This window comes from Canis lupus, chromosome 1, assembly GCF_003254725.2.
Source record: "Canis lupus dingo isolate Sandy chromosome 1, ASM325472v2, whole genome shotgun sequence".
In the NCBI taxonomy this organism is placed as follows: Eukaryota; Metazoa; Chordata; class Mammalia; order Carnivora; family Canidae; genus Canis; species Canis lupus.
Genome location: NC_064243.1, coordinates 105360767 through 105378907, shown reverse-complemented (window position 1 = coordinate 105378907; position 18141 = coordinate 105360767).

Below are 18141 nucleotides of genomic sequence, written 5' to 3'. Positions count from 1 at the left end.
GTTGATTTTCCTGCTCTTATTTATTGCTAGGGCTATAATGTCCATTGCTACATCTCTTAGGGAGACAACTTTTCTTGGTGGATATATGGAAGCCTTTAAATTAAATTAAACTACATAGTTTAGAGATATGTAACTATGTAGCAAAATTATAAAGGAAAGTGATAAATTGACTACCATAATCAAGATAGTGATTATAGGGGCACCTGGGTGACTCAGTGGTTGAGCATCTGCCTTTGGCTCAGGTCGTGATCCTGGGGTCCTGGGATCAAGTTCTGCATCAGACTACCTGTGGGGAGCCTGCTTCTCCTTCTGCCTCTGTCTCTCTGTCCCTCTCTGTGTCTCTCTCATGAATAAATAAATTCTTAAAAAAAAAAAGAAGGATGATGGTTACAGTTGAAAGGAGGGAGGGAAAATGATCAGGAAAAAAAGTATATTGTGGCTGATGGCTTCTGGAATGGTGATCAGGATCTATGTCTTGACTTGTTGCTGGTACATGGGTATTTCTTTTACACAAATGTATTAATTTTCATTTTTTAAGAAAAGATTTATTTATTTACTTTAGAGAGAGAGAATGAGGGAAGGAGCAGAGGGAGAAAGAAAATCTCAAGCAGACTCTCCACTGAGCATGGAGCTCAACCTGGGGTTGAACTCACCACCCTGAGATCATGACCTGGGCCGGAATCAAGAGTCAGATGCTTAACTGACTGAGCCACCTAGGTGTCCCTAATCTTTATGTTTATCTTTTATTCATTTTTGCCCTTAGGTTTGTTATATCCCACTTTTTTTTTTTTTTTTTTTTTTAATATTTCAGTAAAATTTGGATTCCTTTTCCTTTGTACCAGGAAGCTTCATAGCTTCTGGACTCCTCAAGTAGGGTAACTCATTCATAGAGGCATTGCAGTTCTCTAAATTTTTATTTATTAGGACAGGGAGAGCTGGGGGGTCAAAAGGAAGCAGAAGTAAACAATTCCTGTTTGGCTGTCTTTTGTGTCCTTGCTTGTCTCAAGTGCTAAAGAAAACAAACTTAGAAATTGAGCTCCACCCTGTGGCTGCCAGAACACAAAGCAAGGAAATGGGAGTCTGCCTGCCTCCGCAGCTTTACAGCCTCATTGGGATTGACCCTCTAGGAAAACCAGATTCTCTCCTCCATGAGCTCCCCCAGAGTGAATTTTGTGTGTGTGGTGGGGGGAGGAGAGCAGAGGGAGAGAAAAACAGAATCTTTTTTTTTTTTTTAATTTTTTTTTTTGAAAAACAGAATCTTAAGCAGGATCTACGCCCAGTGTGGAGCCCAGTGCCGGGCTCCATCTCACAATCCTGAGATCAGGACCTGAGTAGAAACCAAGAATCAGAACTCAACCAACTGAGCCACTTGGGTACCCCTACCCAGAGTGAATTTCTAAGTGCATCTGAACAAGGAAAACTGCTTTCTAATCCAGGAAGTCCTCACATTCCAGAATGTACATTCCAGAGATAGGAGAGTGGGGATCTCTCCTGTATTTCATCCCGCCCTAAGATACTAGATAAACTTGTTATTAGATAAAGAAGATCTGTGTGAATGTCTCATAATCTTGGGATGCTGAAGATAGAGCAACTGTGTTTTTCCCTCTCATTCCCATCTCATGGCTGTCCTAGCTCCAAATACCATCTAGGTAACTATTTCCCAAGTATGAATCTACAACTGATACTGCTCTGTCAGAATCACTTGGGTATTTTTTTTTTTAATATGGGTTAAGTCACTGCAGCATCAAGCCATCTGATTAACAAAGTCTGGTGCAGAATGCAGGAATCCATATTTATTCACAAAGCTCTCTGGTAACTGATGTGCAATCAGATTCCTCTGATGATTAGCAGCAAGAACAAAATAAGAAATAGTATCAGATCTTGGAAATACAGATATATCTTTATAGTCTACAGCCACCAAGAACAAATGGTCTTCTTGTGGGGCTGGTGAGGCAGCTATTAGGAGGGCAATGTGGGCAGTTCAGTTAGCAAAATACATCTTGACAGAAAAGTTGCTGTCCCCAGTATCTTGTTCAAGGTCCTCTGCAGTTGCTTTGGTTTTAAAGTGGCAAATGTGGGTGAGTTAAGCTGTCAATATTCTACTCTTCCATAGGAACAGCCAACAGAATTACCAATTAATCAGAAATATATCTTCCCCACCCTTTCCAACTCCAAATTCTCAGCCTCCACAATCACGCAAGCCGATAACCTTGCAATAAATCATACAACCACAGAACCTATTGGTTCTGTTTGTTTGGAGAACCCTAATATATTTAAAAATTGTTGTCAATTGTAATGGTATGGTGGCTATAGTCTTTTTATTTTATTTTATTTTTATTTGAGAGAAAGAAAGAGATAGTGAGAGAAAGCACAAGCAGGAGGAGCAGAGGAAGAGGGAGAAGCAGGCAGCCTGACGTGGGGCCAGATCCCAGGACCCTGGGATCATGACTTGAGCCAAAGGCAGATGCTTAACTGACTAAGCCACCCAGGTGCCCTGACTCTAGTCTTTTAAAATCCTTATCTGTTATAGATACTACATTATTTAAGGGCCAAATGACATGACATATGGTATTTGATTAGAAATATTCCCCAGGGGAAAAAAGGAAGGGAAAGCAAACTGATCTCTCTCACTGGAAAGATCAACAAAATGTTTTCAGTTTTTGAAGCTTTCTACTCTTGTACATGTTTCCAGTTTGCACATTAAAGTATTTTAAAAAATCATTCTATGACCCAACAAATCCACTCCTAGATATATTTCCTGCCAACAAGCATGTGCCTATGAACACAAGGACACATACATGATATGTGAGTGACAAACAGAGCGGAACAACAGAGTGTGCCCAAGATTATAAATACTTACATATTTCATAATAGCCCCAAACTACAAACAAACCAAATGTCTATCAACAGTAGGATGAATGATTGCAATATATTCATAAAATGAGTTACTATACAATAGAAATGACCAAAGTAGCCTGTATATCATGGATGAATCTTAAGATCATCCTGTTAAATGAAAAGCCACATATATCAGAATAGATTTGTTATATTCCATTTATGTACAGTTTTCCAAAAGGCAAAATTAAACTACACTACATTTAGGTATACATACTTAGGTTTACTTTTAAAAGGCAAGGGATTAGTGTGCCTAGTGGCACAGTCTGTCAAGCATCTGACTTTCGCACAGGTTGTGATCTTGGGGTCCTGAGATCAAGCCCCACATCGGGGAGTTTGCTTGTCCCCCCTCCCTCTGTCTCTCAGTTAAATAAATAAAATCTTTTTAAAAAAATTTAAAAAGTAAAAGGCAAGGGATTTATTACATAAAAGCCAAGCGGGTGATCACAGCTAGGAGTAGAGAGCAGGTTTGATCTGAAAAGTATGCAAGGTTGGCTGGCAGGCTTTTGGGATTCTGGTAAATTTCTAGATCTTGACTTCTGTGGGGGCACATGGATATTTGTTTTATTTTTTAAAATATTTTATTTATTTATTCATGAGAGACACAGAGAGAAGCAGAGACACAGGCAGAGGGAGAAGCAGTCTCCTCACAGGGAGCCCGATGCGGGACTCGATCCCCCGACCCGGGATCACGCCCTGAGCCAAAGGCAGACGCTCAACCGCTGAGCCACCAGGGGTCTCAGATATTTGTTTTTTAAGAATAGGACAAGCTGTATACTTGTTTAATTCACTTTTCTGCACCTTTGTTATCCCTTAGAGTAAGAAGGTTATTTTTTAAAGATTTTATTTATTTATTCATGAGAGACACAGAGAGAGAAGCAGAGACATAGGCAGAGGGAGAAGCAGGCTCCATGCAGGGAGCTGATGCAGGACTCGATCCCAGGACCCCAGGATCACGACTTGAGCTGAAGGCAGACACTCAACCACTGAGCTACCCAGGCACTCTAAAACTTTCTTATTTTTTAAAAAAAGATAAGCCACCCAGGTGTCCTGGTAATTTTTTTTTTTTTTTAATCAATTCCTCTTATGTCCATTCCCCTTTACATTAAAGAAGCCTTTTGGCTTCAGCAGTTCAGGCAGCCCGAAGTAGGGCATCCTATTCATATCAGAGCTATGTTACCTAAAATTTGGCTTCTTAGAAGAGAGAAATCTGGGAGAATCAAAGTACAGCAATAGCAAAACAACTCAGGCTTGATTTGGGGTTGACGCTACTCCCGTTACCTTTACTTGAGTGAATGAAAACTCAAGTTGGAACACAACTCCCACCTAGTGGTTGCTTGGGGCTAAGACACATTTAAGGAAGCAGAGTTCTGCTGAATCTCCTCCTCTCTTCTTCATCCCCACTGGGAGAGGCTCAAAACTTGCTTCCTTCCCTGTCAGCTTCTCTAGATGGAGTTTTCTGGGGCTCCCTGAATAAACAATCTTCCAAGAAACCCAGGATATCCTCATTCATCCAAATGTATATTACAGAGACTGGCCCTCACCTCACCCCTCACTGTCACTAGACTGAAAATAGGTTATAAATGTTTTACACTGTCTGCCCTCATATTCCCAACCTCACCTCCCTGCCTCCCCCAAATATGGTCTGTGGTGGTGTTTCCATAATGTTGATTTCCACCATGGCCACAACAGAAGCCAGGAAAGTAGTTAAAAATACAGATAAACAGATTACATATTCTATTATTTAGCCATAAAACAAACAAACCAACAAACAAGGAAATCTTGCCATTTGGTGACAACATGGGTAGACCTTGAGGGCATTATATTAAATAAAATAAATCAGAGGAAGACAAATGCTGTTTGACCTCACTTATGTGTGGAATCTAAAAACAAACAGGGGTGCTGGGGTGACTCAATGGTTGAGTATCTGCCTTTGGCTCAGGTCGTGATCCTGGGGTCCTGGGATCCAGTACTGCAACAGGCTCCCTGCAGGAAGCCTGTTTCTCCGTTTGCCTATGTCTCTGTCTCTATCTCTGTCTCTCATGAATAAATACATAAAGTCTTTTTAAAAATGTACAAACTTCAGTTACTAGAAAAATAAGCACTAGGAATGTAATGTACACCCTGATGGCTACAGTGAACACTACAGTATCGTACTTTTTTTTTTTTTTAAGATTGATTGATTGATTCATGAGAGACATAGAGAGAGGCAGAGACATAGGCAGAGGGAGAAGCAGGCTCCCCGCAGTGAGCCTGATATAGGACTCTATCCTAGATCCTGGGATCATGCCCTGAGCCGAAGGCAGATGCTCAACCGCTAAGCCACCCAGGTATCCCAAGTATGGTATATTTGAGAGCTGTTAAAAGAGTAAATCCGGGAGTTCTTGTCACAAGGATAAATTTTTTTCTTTTTATTGACCTAAGAGACAGATGTCAACTAAATTCACTGTGATCCTTCCACAATATACGTAAGCAATGTCTCTGCCTCTCTCTCTAGGTCTCTCATGAATAAATAAATAAAATCTTATTTTTAAAGGAACTTCAACCCTTTCAGAAATATTGGAAAAGAGCCATTACTTCTCTATATGTCCTCATTTATCCTTATCTAAAAAAATAGTCTGCAGATAGTATAGTAATTCATACTACTCCAGTTACAATGATACTGCACTGTTATGACATAAAATAGATATGCTGGAATTTTTTATGAGAAGCCTATGAACTAAAAATCACATAAATTACTTTGCTGAGTATACCTTTGGGTATAGTTTGACTTCTGGAGCCATGCTAATGTTTTGCATATAAAAAATAATACCAACATCAACAAGGATGGGTACAAAAATTCTAAGAACAGAAACAGAAAATAACTAATCTAACTTTATTATTCATAATCACTCCAATGTAATTTTTAAACTGTCCCAAGTAACTTTTTAATTTATTTTTTAGTAATCTCCACACCCAATGTGAGGCTTGAACTCAGGACTTCAAAATCAAGAGCTGCACATTCTACCAACTGAACTAGCCAGATGCCCTCCACCCCCTTCCAAAGCATCTTAACTTTTAAACACAGCATTTTAACTATACATTTTCATATTTGGGACAAAAAGAACTATCAGTGAATAGTAGTATAGTCAGAAATTTTTTCACTACAGTAAAAGTTAGCTGCCTTAAATTCCTTTCTGTGTATTCTAGGGATTGAGAAAATAAGTAAATATTTTCACAGCAATGAGAGAAAGATCCCTTGGAGAAGACAGTAACAAATATGAAAATGAGGAAGACTAGAAGGAAGCATCATGTTGGTTTAAAATGTATGGGCATGAGGGGGCACGTGTACCTTCTAGTTCTGTCTACTGAGATGGACTAAAATCTATAACATCTCAGTCACAATGGGGTACACCCAGCAGCCTGATCTTGGTTTCTTTCTTTAATATTTTTTAAAGTTTTTTATTTATGTAACCTCTATACCCCATGTGGGACATGAGCTCAAGACCCCAAGATCAAGAGCTGCACTCTCTTCTGAGCCAGACAGGTTACTCTCTTTTCTTTCTTTTTCTTTCTTTCTTTCTTTCTTTCTTTCTTTCTTTCTTTCTTTCTTTCTTTCTTTCTTTCTTCCTTCCTTCCTTCCTTCCTTCCTTCCTTCCTTCCTTCCTTCCTTCCTTCTTTCTCTTTCTTTCTCTCTTTCTTCTTTCTTCCTTTCTCAGAGACAAATGACAAACTTTTAATAAATTTGTAAATTAGATAATAGTACTGAATCAGTGTTCTTGATTTTAATAGTTATACCATGATTATGTTGAAGAATGTCCTTGTTCTTGGTATTTACACACTGAAGAGGCATCACCTCTGAAATTTACTCTCAAATGGCTCAGAAAAAGAAAACAATATGTATGTATGTATGTATGTATGTATGTATGTATGTATGTATGTATATATACGTGGAGAGAGAGAATATAATAAAGCAAAAGCAGTAAAATGTTAATACCTGGGGAATCTGGACGAAAACCTTTATATGGGGGACCTGGGTGGCTCAGTCATCAAATCAGTCTTGATTTCAGCTCAGGTCATGATCTCAGGACTATAAGACCAAACCTCAAGTCCCATGTTAGGCTCTGCACTGGGCATAGAGCCTGCTTAGGATTCTCTCTTCCACTCCATCTGCTCCTCCTCCCACTCACTCATGCTGTCTTTCAAAAAAAAAAAAATCTCTCAAAAAAAATTTTTTTTAAGTTCTTTGTAACTATCCTTGCAACTTTTCTGTAATTTTGAAATCAGATCAAAATGAAGTTACGAAACATGTGTTCGCTTCTTACTTATAAATAAACTTACACACATAGCTCAAATAGTCATAATTCTCAAAGCCCAAAAAGCATGCTCCATGATATTGTCAGGAAATAAACACCTAGATATATAGCTGAAATTGTTGGTAACTTCTCTTATTCCAAAAATTCCATTTATACACACAATTAAAAAGTCTCATACCCCACAGTGAACACTGATCTCTTCTTCATATTGAAAGCCTTTTTGAAATGTTTTATCAACATGGTATTCACAGGAAGAACATGACTTCCTTCATATAAAATTATTTCTAGAGGAAATGATTTCTTCAGTTTATTGACCTTAATTTTTCCTAAATATAAAATTTTATACACAGTAAAATTGCATTTCATGGTGTAGTCACCACCATACTTAATAAATCCATAGGTTTGCAGTCTTTTAATTTTTTTAGTTAAATTTTTTAAAAGATTTTATTTATTTGAGAAAGCAGAAGTCAGGGGGAGAGGGAAAAGCAGACACCTGCTCAGCAGGGGGTCCAACGCAGAGCTTGATCCTAGGACCCTGGGATCATGACCTGAACTGAAGGCAGACGCTTAACCAACTGAGCCACCCAAGTGCCCACCCCCACGCCTTTTAAAGACTTATTTATTAGAGATAAAAAGAGAAGAAGCATGAATAGAGAGACGGGCAGAGGGAAAGAATCTTAAGTAGTCTCCCAACCTAGTACAGAGCCTGACACAGGATACCATCTCAGACCCTGAAATCATAACCTGAGGTGAAACCAAGTCAGATGCTCAACCAAGCATCTTGAGCCACCCCAGCAACCCCCTTTTTAAAAAATTATCTATTTCAGAAAGAGAGAGGGCTGAGAGGGAGAGAGAGAGAATCCTAAGCAGGCTCCTGGCTGATTGAGAAGCCCAAGATGGGGCTTGATGTCACCACCCTGAGATCATAACCTGAGCTAAAATCAAGAGTTGGATGTTTAAGCCACTGAGCCACCCAGGCACCCCCGTAGGTTTGCATTCTTTATGTTTTATCTGTGGACATTTTTTTCATAATAAGACAAGGTTTTCAAAAAAGAAAAGGTTTTCAAGCATTTTATGGCAACCAGAGTTATTCCTTGGTGTAATTCTCCACTATCACATGCTTCTGACTTTCAATAAAGGTTTTTTTTTTCTCACATTTGTTACTCTTCTATGATTCACTGTGGGGTAAACTCTCTCATGCATCTGAAATTTGGTTTCTCTGTGAAAATATTGCAACACTCCTCCCCTGTGTAGTTTCTTTCCCCTGTGTGCTTCTGTGTGAAAACTTTTGCACATTTACTGAATTCAGTTTCTCTTGTATATGCATTTTCCTGATGAACAATTGCATAGCAGATTATTACTGAAGATTTTTGTCATATTTATCTACTGAAAATACTGTCATATTTAGATTTATTTCTCATTTTATTCTCTACGAAAGTAAACATCAGAGTGGAAGCTTTTCTTTAGTCACTATAAGAACTGCCTCCCAGGGATCCCTGGGTGGCGCAGCGATTTGGCGCCTGCCTTTGGCCCAGGGTGCGATCCTGGAGACCCGGGATCGAATCCCACATCGGGCTCCCGGTGCATGGAGCCTGCTTCTCCCTCTGCCTATGTCTCTGCCTCTCTCTCTCTGTGAGACTATCATAAATCAATAAAAATTAAAAAAAAAAAGAACTGCCTCCCATATGCCTGCAATTTCATGTTGGGATGACCTCCTTAAATGCTTTCTCATTTTCACCATATCTATCTGATTTCTCTACTATATGATATCTTTGGCATCTATTGAGGTATGACTTGACACCAAAGGATTTCACACATTCAGCGCACTGTAGGGTCTCTCTCCTGTATGTGTTTTTTTTTTTTTAATTCATGAGACACACACACAGAGAGAGAAAGGCAGAGATATGGCAGAGGGAGAAGCAGGCTCCCTGTGGGGGGGCCTGAAGTAGGACTCCATCCCAGGACCCTGAGATCACAACCTGAGCCAAAGGCAGATGCTCAACCACTGAGCCACCCAGGTGCCCCTCTGTATCTGTTCTTTGATGTCACTTAGACCAGGCTTCCAGGTGAAAGCTTTCCCACATTCACTAAATACATAGGACTTTTCTCCTGTATGGATTCTTCAGTGTCTGATCAGTAGGGACTCACAGCTGAAGGCTTTCTGACAATCACTGCATTCATATGGTTTCCCTCCTGTATGGGTTCTTTGATGTACAATGAATTGTGACTTCTATGAGAAAACTTTCCCACAACCACTGCATCTGTAGGGCTTCTCTCCTGAGTGTGTTCTCTGGCATATACTAAGTGATGATTTGGTGCTGAAGACTTTTCAACATTCACCACAGTAGAAAGGCTTCTTCTCAGTATGAACTCTCTGATGTAAAACACATTCTGACTACCAAATGAAACCTTTCTGACATTGACTGCATTTATAAGGTTTCTCCCCAGTATGAATTCTCTGCTATAAAGCGAACTCTGACTGCTGGATGAAAGCCTTTGGACATTGTTTATGTGAAAAGAGTTTTTCTCCAGTGTAAGTTCTTTGGTGTTAATGACCTGTGATCTGCGGATGAAAACTTTCTGAATCTGACTGCATTCATTGGGCTTTTCTCCTCTATGTGCTTTATGATGTAAAGTGAGACTAAACTTAAGAGACAAAGTTCTTGGGATGCCTGGGTGGCTCAGTGGTTGGGTGTCTGACTTCGGCCCAGGGTGTGATCCTCGAGTCCTGGGATCAAGTCCCATGTTGGGCTCCCTGCATGGGGCCTGCTTCTCTCTCTGCCTATGTCTCTGCCTCTGTGTGTGTCTCTCATGAATAAATAAATAAAATCTTAAAAAAAAAGAAAGTTCATATTCCTTACATCCATAGGGTCTTTCCCTTGTATGAGTTCTCTTATGCTTAATGAGATGCAGCTTACTAATGAAAGTTTTACGACATTCATTGCATTCACAGGGTTTCTGACCTGGGTGACACTTCTGGTGTGTATAGTGAGCTGAGACTTACTACTAAAAGCCTCCAGACATTCCCTGCACTCATAAGCTTCTCTCCTTTGTGAGTTCTTTGATGTAAAATAAGCTCTGTCTTTTGAATAAAACCTTTCAGACATTCATCACATTCATATATTTTCTCCCCTGTGCGAATTCTCTAGTGTACCATGACCCGTGAGTTATGAGAAAAATTTTCTGCATTCACTGCATCCATAGGGTTTCTTTCCTATGTGACTTCTTGGTATGGAAGGATTTGTAACACATGGTTAAAACATCTTTGACATTCACTACATTTATAAAATTTCATTTCTATATGACTCATATTCAGGCACAATGTCTTACTTACAGCTTCTCTACAATCACATTCACAACAATTCCAGAATGGGTGTTTTTGTGCATACTGTGGAAAAATAATTGCTTGAGTAGACTTAACTTGTCAGCTTTTTTACTTTTTTTCTGTTCTGGAAAAGTAAATCTAAATTATGTTTCAAAGTTTTTCCATCTGAATCAAATTGACCAAAGTCTTTTCTCAGGTGAAATATTCTGCCAAACACATCACATTCCTGGTGCCTCTCCATGGGATCCAGTCTGTCAGAGTTTTCCTGGAGTCAATCTGTATCATCATCAACTTGCCAGGTGTCTTCTAGAAAGACCAATGAATATGATTAGGTACTGGAAGGGGCCAAACTCTCATAAGGAGGATCAAGGATCAAGGATAGAAATGGTATTCTGGAAATAGGATACAAGTTAAAGGCATCCAGTAGAAGAGGAGAAGACAGAAGGGAAGTGGAGTGGCATAGAGCCACGGTAAAGGGGAAAAATGCATGGGTATCTGGAAGCTTAATTCTGAGTAGGAGAAAGGCAACGTGAACACTATTGGTGATGAAGAATATAAATGCTAGAAAGAACAACCAAGAAGGCCAGGTCCTAGTTATGTTCCAGATCCAACACAGAGTGCAAAGACCTAAAGCATGTATCTCTGTCTTTTTTTTTTAAGTTTGTTTGTTTGTTGTTTGTTTATAATCTCTACTCCCAAAGTGGGGCTTGAACTCACGACCCTGAGATCAAGAGTCACATGCTCTACTGACTGAGCCAGCCAGACCAAGAGTCACAGGCTCTACTGACTGAGCCAGCCCTTAGGATTTAAGGATTTTTTTAGTGTTTTCAAAATAACTATCAAAGGCTCTAGTTCTTTAGGCTTTCACTCATGGACCTGCCTTTTATCCACTCACCTAGATGGCCCTTGGACATTACTGATTCCCCCTCTACAACTCCTGACTCCCTGCTCCAGATGGAGGACTGCTGCTAGACTGGAAGCCTAACAATCTGCTTCTGGATAAACATGACACAAAGAGCTTGGTCTTTGGAACTCTGAAGATGTAGGAAGGAGCTCTTTCAGAGTTAGCACCTCAGCAAACTGAAAAGCTTTCATCTGGAAGGTGAGAGCATGATCCTTGCTCTAGGTTCAGACAGACACAAAGGTTCCACCATCTATAAATCCTAAGTTCAAAGACATTAAACACTTCAGAAAACTTATAAATTCCAGCTGTTAAGAAAGGAATGGCAATAGACTGGGGTTTCACCAAGGGTCCTTACCCATAGACATGAGGTTGCTATAATTTTCCAACATTACATCTCAGTATACGTTCTTCTGAACAGCATCCAGTAGCCACCTACTGTAGACTGTGAAGTCTACAACCACATCCTTAAATAACAATGTTATATTCTTATTTCTTATTGAAATAATGGCATATTCTTATTTCAAGTGATTTTTCACTCAGTGATATGGAAAATATACATACAAATTTATTATCCTTTTTACAATACATTACATACCCAAGGTTTGGTGAATCCAGTTTTGTCTTTATGGAAGAAACTTAAAACTCACCAAAAATATCCTGACATTCAAAAATCAAGTAGTGTAACTCACCAGATGGACAGAATTAGGATAAAAATCACATCGTCATGACAATGGGTGCATGAAAACCATGCAACACAGGTAAGCATAATATGTCAAAACTACTCAATGGTTCATTAAGATTTGTACATTTTGGGGCACCTGGGTGGCTCACTGGTTGAGCACCTGCCTTTGGCTCAGGTCATGATTCCTGGGTCCTGAGATTGAGTCCCACATCAGGCTCTCTGCTCAGCAGGGAGTCTGCTTTTCCCTCTCCCTCTGCTGCTCCCCCTGCTTGTGCACTCTCGCTCTCTCAAATAAATAAACAATATTTTTAAAAAATGAGCATGAGATCTAACAACAGAAATCATTGGTGATCCTGATTTAAAAAAAAAACAACACAACAAAACACTTTTAGAAGGAGGAGATTAAAAGCAACCAGAATGGGTTCAAATAAGAAAGGGAGAAGAGACTGGTGATACTGATTTTGGGCAACTCTTTTTTTTTTTTTTTTTTTTTTTTAACTCTTTTGTTTTTTGACAAAAACTTCGTGCTTAAGTGCCAGAAAGCATTTTCTGATTGTAAGGAACTGTCTTAATGGAAAATGTACTTCAAAAAACAATGTACTTCATAAAAATGCCTGTTTTTCTTTTGATTATGGCTGTCATTGGCACCAGAGGAAAACTGGCAACTCCACTTCGAACGCTGTGGTTTACATAGCAATGTTTTATTTTTTTTTAAGATTTTATTTATTTATTCATGAGAGACACAGAGGGGTGGGGGGCAGAGACACAGGCAGAGGGAGAAGCAGGTTCCATGTGGGGAGCCTGATGTGGGACTGGATCCCAGGTCTCCAGGATCAGGCCCTGGGCTGAAGGCGGTGCTAAACCGCTGAGCCACCCAGGCTGCCCATAGCAATATTTTAATGTTTACCTACTATCTGTATATACACCTATGTTCCAACTGGCTGCATGCTAATCTTCCTTCTGTGCCTTTTTCCCACCTGACTTTCCTCTGTGTGTAGTGTTGCTCTTAATTAGGTACATTCTTAGAAATGTCCTCAAATCCTTTGGGAAGCCAGCTCACCTGAGATTTGGTCATTTTCAGCTGCTCTTGGGAAATGGCCCGTAACTCCAGCATCTGCTCAAAGACTTTTCCAGGTCTTCTTTGAATCTTGTTAAGAGCTCTGGTCAAGAGCGACAAGACACTGCTTGTTCAGGAACCTCTACTTCCTCACATTGTAGAATCTGTCTTTTCTCGGAAAGTGAGACCTGTGGATTTAAGGGGAATATTTACTTTAGATGGCATATCAAGTACAACTGTTTAACAGAAAGAAAATAAGAGAAACAGTTAAAAGTGCAAAAAGCTCTACACCAGCATCTATATCAGTAATAACAACCACCACTTATCATGTGGCAATTATGTTACCCACTATTCTAGCTACTCTACATAGATTTCACTTAATGTTCAGTTCACAACCCTCACAGTCACTATCAATTTAGTTTATACAAGTGAGAAACTGGACACTCAGAGTTTAGGTAACTTTCCCAATGTTCTAGCTAGTAGTATAATTGAGATATAAACCAAGACTTAACTCTAAAAATCCACATTCTTTCCACTAAAATAATTTAAAGATTTTGTGACCATTTTCCTTTTTTAAAAAATTTTATTCATTCATTTATGAGAGACACAGAGAGAGAGAGAGGCAGAGACACAGGCAGAGGGAGAAACAGGCTCCATTCAGGGAGCCTGATGTGGGACTCGATCCCAGGACTCCAGGATCAACACCCTGGGCTGAAGGCAGGCGCTAAACCGCTGAGCCACCCAGGGATCCCTTGTGACCACTTTCCTAAAAAATCTCAAGAGAGAGAGGAAAAAAAGGAAAACTGCATAATAATAAAAACTTGGCAATGGGCCCAGATAGATTCTTTTTTAAAGACTTATTTATTTTTGAGAGAAAGTGCAAGCATGAAAGGGGAGAGGGGCAAAGAGAATTTTCAAGCAGATTCCTGGCTGAGCAGGTAGCCTGAAGCAGGGCTTGATCTCAGGATCTCTCTCTCTCAGATCTCTGTGCTCAGGGTGGAGTCTGCTGGAGATTATCTCCCCCTCTCTCTCCCCATCTACTCCTCCCCCTGCTCAGGCTCTCATCTCTCTAAAATAAATAAATAAAATCTTTACAGAATATACTGGGGTGCCTGGGTGGCTCAGTTGGTTAAACCTCTGACTCTTGATTTTGCTCAGGTCATGATCTCATGAGTCCTGAAATCGTGCCACAAATCCCACTGGCTCTCAATGGGAAGTCTGCTTGAGATTCTCTCTCCTCTCCCTCTGCCCCTCCCCCCACTTGAGCAGGGTCTCTCTCTCTCTCTCAAATAAATAAATAAATAAATAAATCTTTTTTAAAAGCCTAAAATAAGAAACATAAGGAAAAGCTAACAATTGTTATCTTTAGGTAGCATATTTTGGGGAAGCTGGCTTCTCACTACCTGTTTCATGAACAACCAGAAAGAAAAATACACGAGGGAAATTTACAAAAACCCAAGGACTAAAGGCAGAAGCCACACCTTTCATAATACATATATTTTGCAGATTAATTTAATCACTTCACAGTATTTTCAATTTTCATAGAAAGAGTAAGAAGAGAATATGACTTGGGGTCAAAGGAGAGTTGAAACAGGCCTTACGTAGAAGATTGGGTATGATAGACAAAATTGTGTGTCAGCTACGACAATCATACGCCCAGAAAACCTGTTCCCATCTTCCCAGGTGGTGGACTCAAATTATTTTTTTTAAAGATTTTATTTATTTATTCACGAAAGAGAGAGAGAGAGGCAGAGACACAGGCAAGAGGGAGAAGCAGGCTCCACGCAGGGAACCTGATGTGGGACTCGATCCGGGACTCCAGGATCACGCCCTCAGCCAAAGGCAGGCGCCAAACCGCGGAGCCACCCAGGGATCCCCTGGACTCAAATTATTGAAGCCCCCTGCCCATCAGGATCTCCCCAATTCACCACACTTGTCAGACCTGTGCACAACCAGGACAAGCTACTCAATCACAAACACAAACCAGACTGTCCAACCACTCATGCCCACACTGCTATCTCATCCCGAAGCAAGTGACCCCATTCAGGGACCCACCACATTTCGGTTATCCGACTCTCACAGCCAACCAAACACGGACCACCAAAAGTCTCCGAGGAGTGATCCCCAGCCCTCGCTGACCCACTCCCGTGACACCTGCTCTCACACGCAAGCCACCTCTGCAGTCACTCATCACAGAGCCTCCAGGCCACCTCCGAGCGCCAGACGCCCCCAGGCTGCCTTCACCAACTAAGGGCCACCCTCGCGGAGCCCTGGCTGGGCGCCGCACCTGTAAGTGAGCAACTGCAGCCACCTCAGCAGCTGCCGCCATTTCGAAGGATGGCAACGCCACTTCTGCTTCTGGTCCCACCCAGCGCTGACGGCTTCTCTCGTTCACTCCTGGGCACGTGGAGGTAAAGGGTCTCATCTTTCCAAAGACTCGAATTCTGCACAGTCGATACATATCGCGTAATACGGCCACCCGCAATGATTGGCTTCTTCACAATGGGAGCAGTCGACTTGAAATAATGGGCTGGGCAGAAGCCTCTGCAGGCTTCTTCCGCTCTAGGTCTCGCTTCCTCGAGAAAGCCTTCCCAGGCCCACACCTCTGCAGCTCGTCGACGCCGTTACATATGCTCAGTAGCGCATGCGACCCGCGGCGAAACGGTCCCCGCCCAGAGGGAGAGGTGGTTGCTCTTCCGCTAGACGGCGGAATCCGGAAAGACCTCTGATGAAGGGTGGTGTGCTCTGCACAGAGCACCAGTAGACACGTGCGCTGAATAGAAGTAACTCTAGGGTATTTGAAAGTGATGGTCATGGAAGCAGCAGCACCGGGGCCAGTAGGAGAGGGAAGCCAACCTGGAGGACAGACTCCCTGCCTGACGGTGAGGAAGAGGGGCGGCTGGGGTTTGGGGGGGGAGGTGGGCGAGCTCGGGGCCTGCGGGTAGGGGGGCTCTCCACGAGGCAGAGGGATGGGACCACAGCAGAGCCAAAGTGGAGTGTGTGTGGCGGGGGAGGGGGGGGCGGGACTTGCAAATCCTAAACCCAGGAAAAATGCAGAGATCTACTGAATTTCTGGAAGCATCTGGTGGGCTCTGCAGATCTACCAGCCCTACAACAAACTCCAATCTGTTACACATCCTGGGAAATCAGAAAGCTAGTTACATCATCAAAGAAAAGTATACTTCACCTGAATGTCTCCAACCTAGGTTGGAGATGTCAAAGACCTTACTTTTGAGTTCCTCTTCAAACGGCAGAAGACAATTTTTGTGATCCCCCAACAAAGTGGAGACCCAGGTTCAAACAGGGCTAGTCACATTAATGTGTCCTCTTATCATGCTGCAGCAAAATCTCCCATATGCTTTTATGGCTCATATATCTTAGGGAAATCCCCAGTGTTTTAATTTCCACTATTTAATCTCTTAGCTTTGGGAGTAATGTCATGATTACATCTCAGAGGTGTAAATGCCAACTATTCTTCCAGTCTCCACTGTGGAGGCTTGGCAAGTCTGAGTACCCACCTAGATATATGTATTGGACCTGAAACTGAGACTGTCTCTACAGGTTTATATCCAAATTGCTAGGTGTTGTAGATGAATTATCTCCCTCCCTCAAAAATAAAAAAAGGTATGCTGACCTAACCTCTGATACCGCAGAACATGACTGTATTTGGAAAGAGAGTGGTAGATGGAGTTAAAGATGAAGCCCTACAGGAGTAGAGTGGGCCTGTACTCTAGTGACTGGTGTACTTATAAAGACGGGCACACAGGGGTAAAGCCATCATCACAGAGATTACAGGTATGCAGCTGCAAGGTAAGGAATAATAAAAATTGCCAGCAAGTCACCAGAACTAGAAGAGGCAAGGAAGGATTCCCCAACAGGCTTTTGAGGGAGCATGGCCCAGATGACACCTTGATTTTAGACTTTTAGCCTCTAGACCAGAGAAGACATTAAATTTCGGTTGTATTGAGCCACTCAGTTTATACTAGTTTGTTACGGCAGCCCTAGGAAGCTAACAAACTAGGTGATATAAGAGAAAGCAGGGACACCTGGGTGGCCCAGCGGTTGGGCGTCTGCCTTCAGCTCAGGGAGTGATCCTGGAGTCCCCGGATCGAGTTCCATGTCAGGCTCCCTGCATGGACCCTGCTTCTCCCTCTGCCTGTGTCTCTGCCTCTCTCTGTGTCTTTCATGAATAAATAAAATCTTAAAAAGTTACTTGACTCGGGATCCCTGGGTGGCGCAGCGGTTTGGCGCCTGCCTTTGGCCCAGGGCGCGATCCTGGAGACCCGGGATCGAATCCCACGTCAGGCTCCCGGTGCATGGAGCCTGCTTCTCCCTCTGCCTGTGTCTCTGCCTCTCTCTCTCTCTCTGTGTGACTATCATAAATAAATAAAAAATTAAAGTATAAGATCTTTAAAAAAAAAAAAAAAAAAAAAAAAAAAAAAAAAAAAAAGTTACTTGACTTTAAAAATATCTTTCAAAAAATAAGAGAAAGCAGTGGGAAGCATACCTGGCCATAGGTCTAAGCCACATTCCTCATTTGAGAAATACCACTACCAGACGTTTTCATTTCTTTGAAAATAGCAGCTGCTTCCAGTTTTTCAGAACCCAGGGACAGAAGACATGATTACTCATCATCCTCAATATTGTTTTTAAAAAGATTTTTTTTTTTTTTTTTTTTTAAATTTTTATTTATTTATGATAGTCACAGAGAGAGAGAGAGAGAGGCAGAGACACAGGCAGAAGGAGAAGCAGGCTCCATGCACCGGGAGCCCGACGTGGGATTCGATCCCGAGTCTCCAGGATCGCGCCCTGGGCCAAAGGCAGGCGCCAAACCGCTGCGCCACCCAGGGATCCTTTAAAAAGATTTTTAAGTAATCTCTACACCCAATGTGGGGCTCAAACTTAAAACTCCAAGATCAAGAGTTGCATGCTCAGGGCACCTGGGTGGCTCAACTGGTTAAGCGTCTGGCTTCAGCCCAGGTC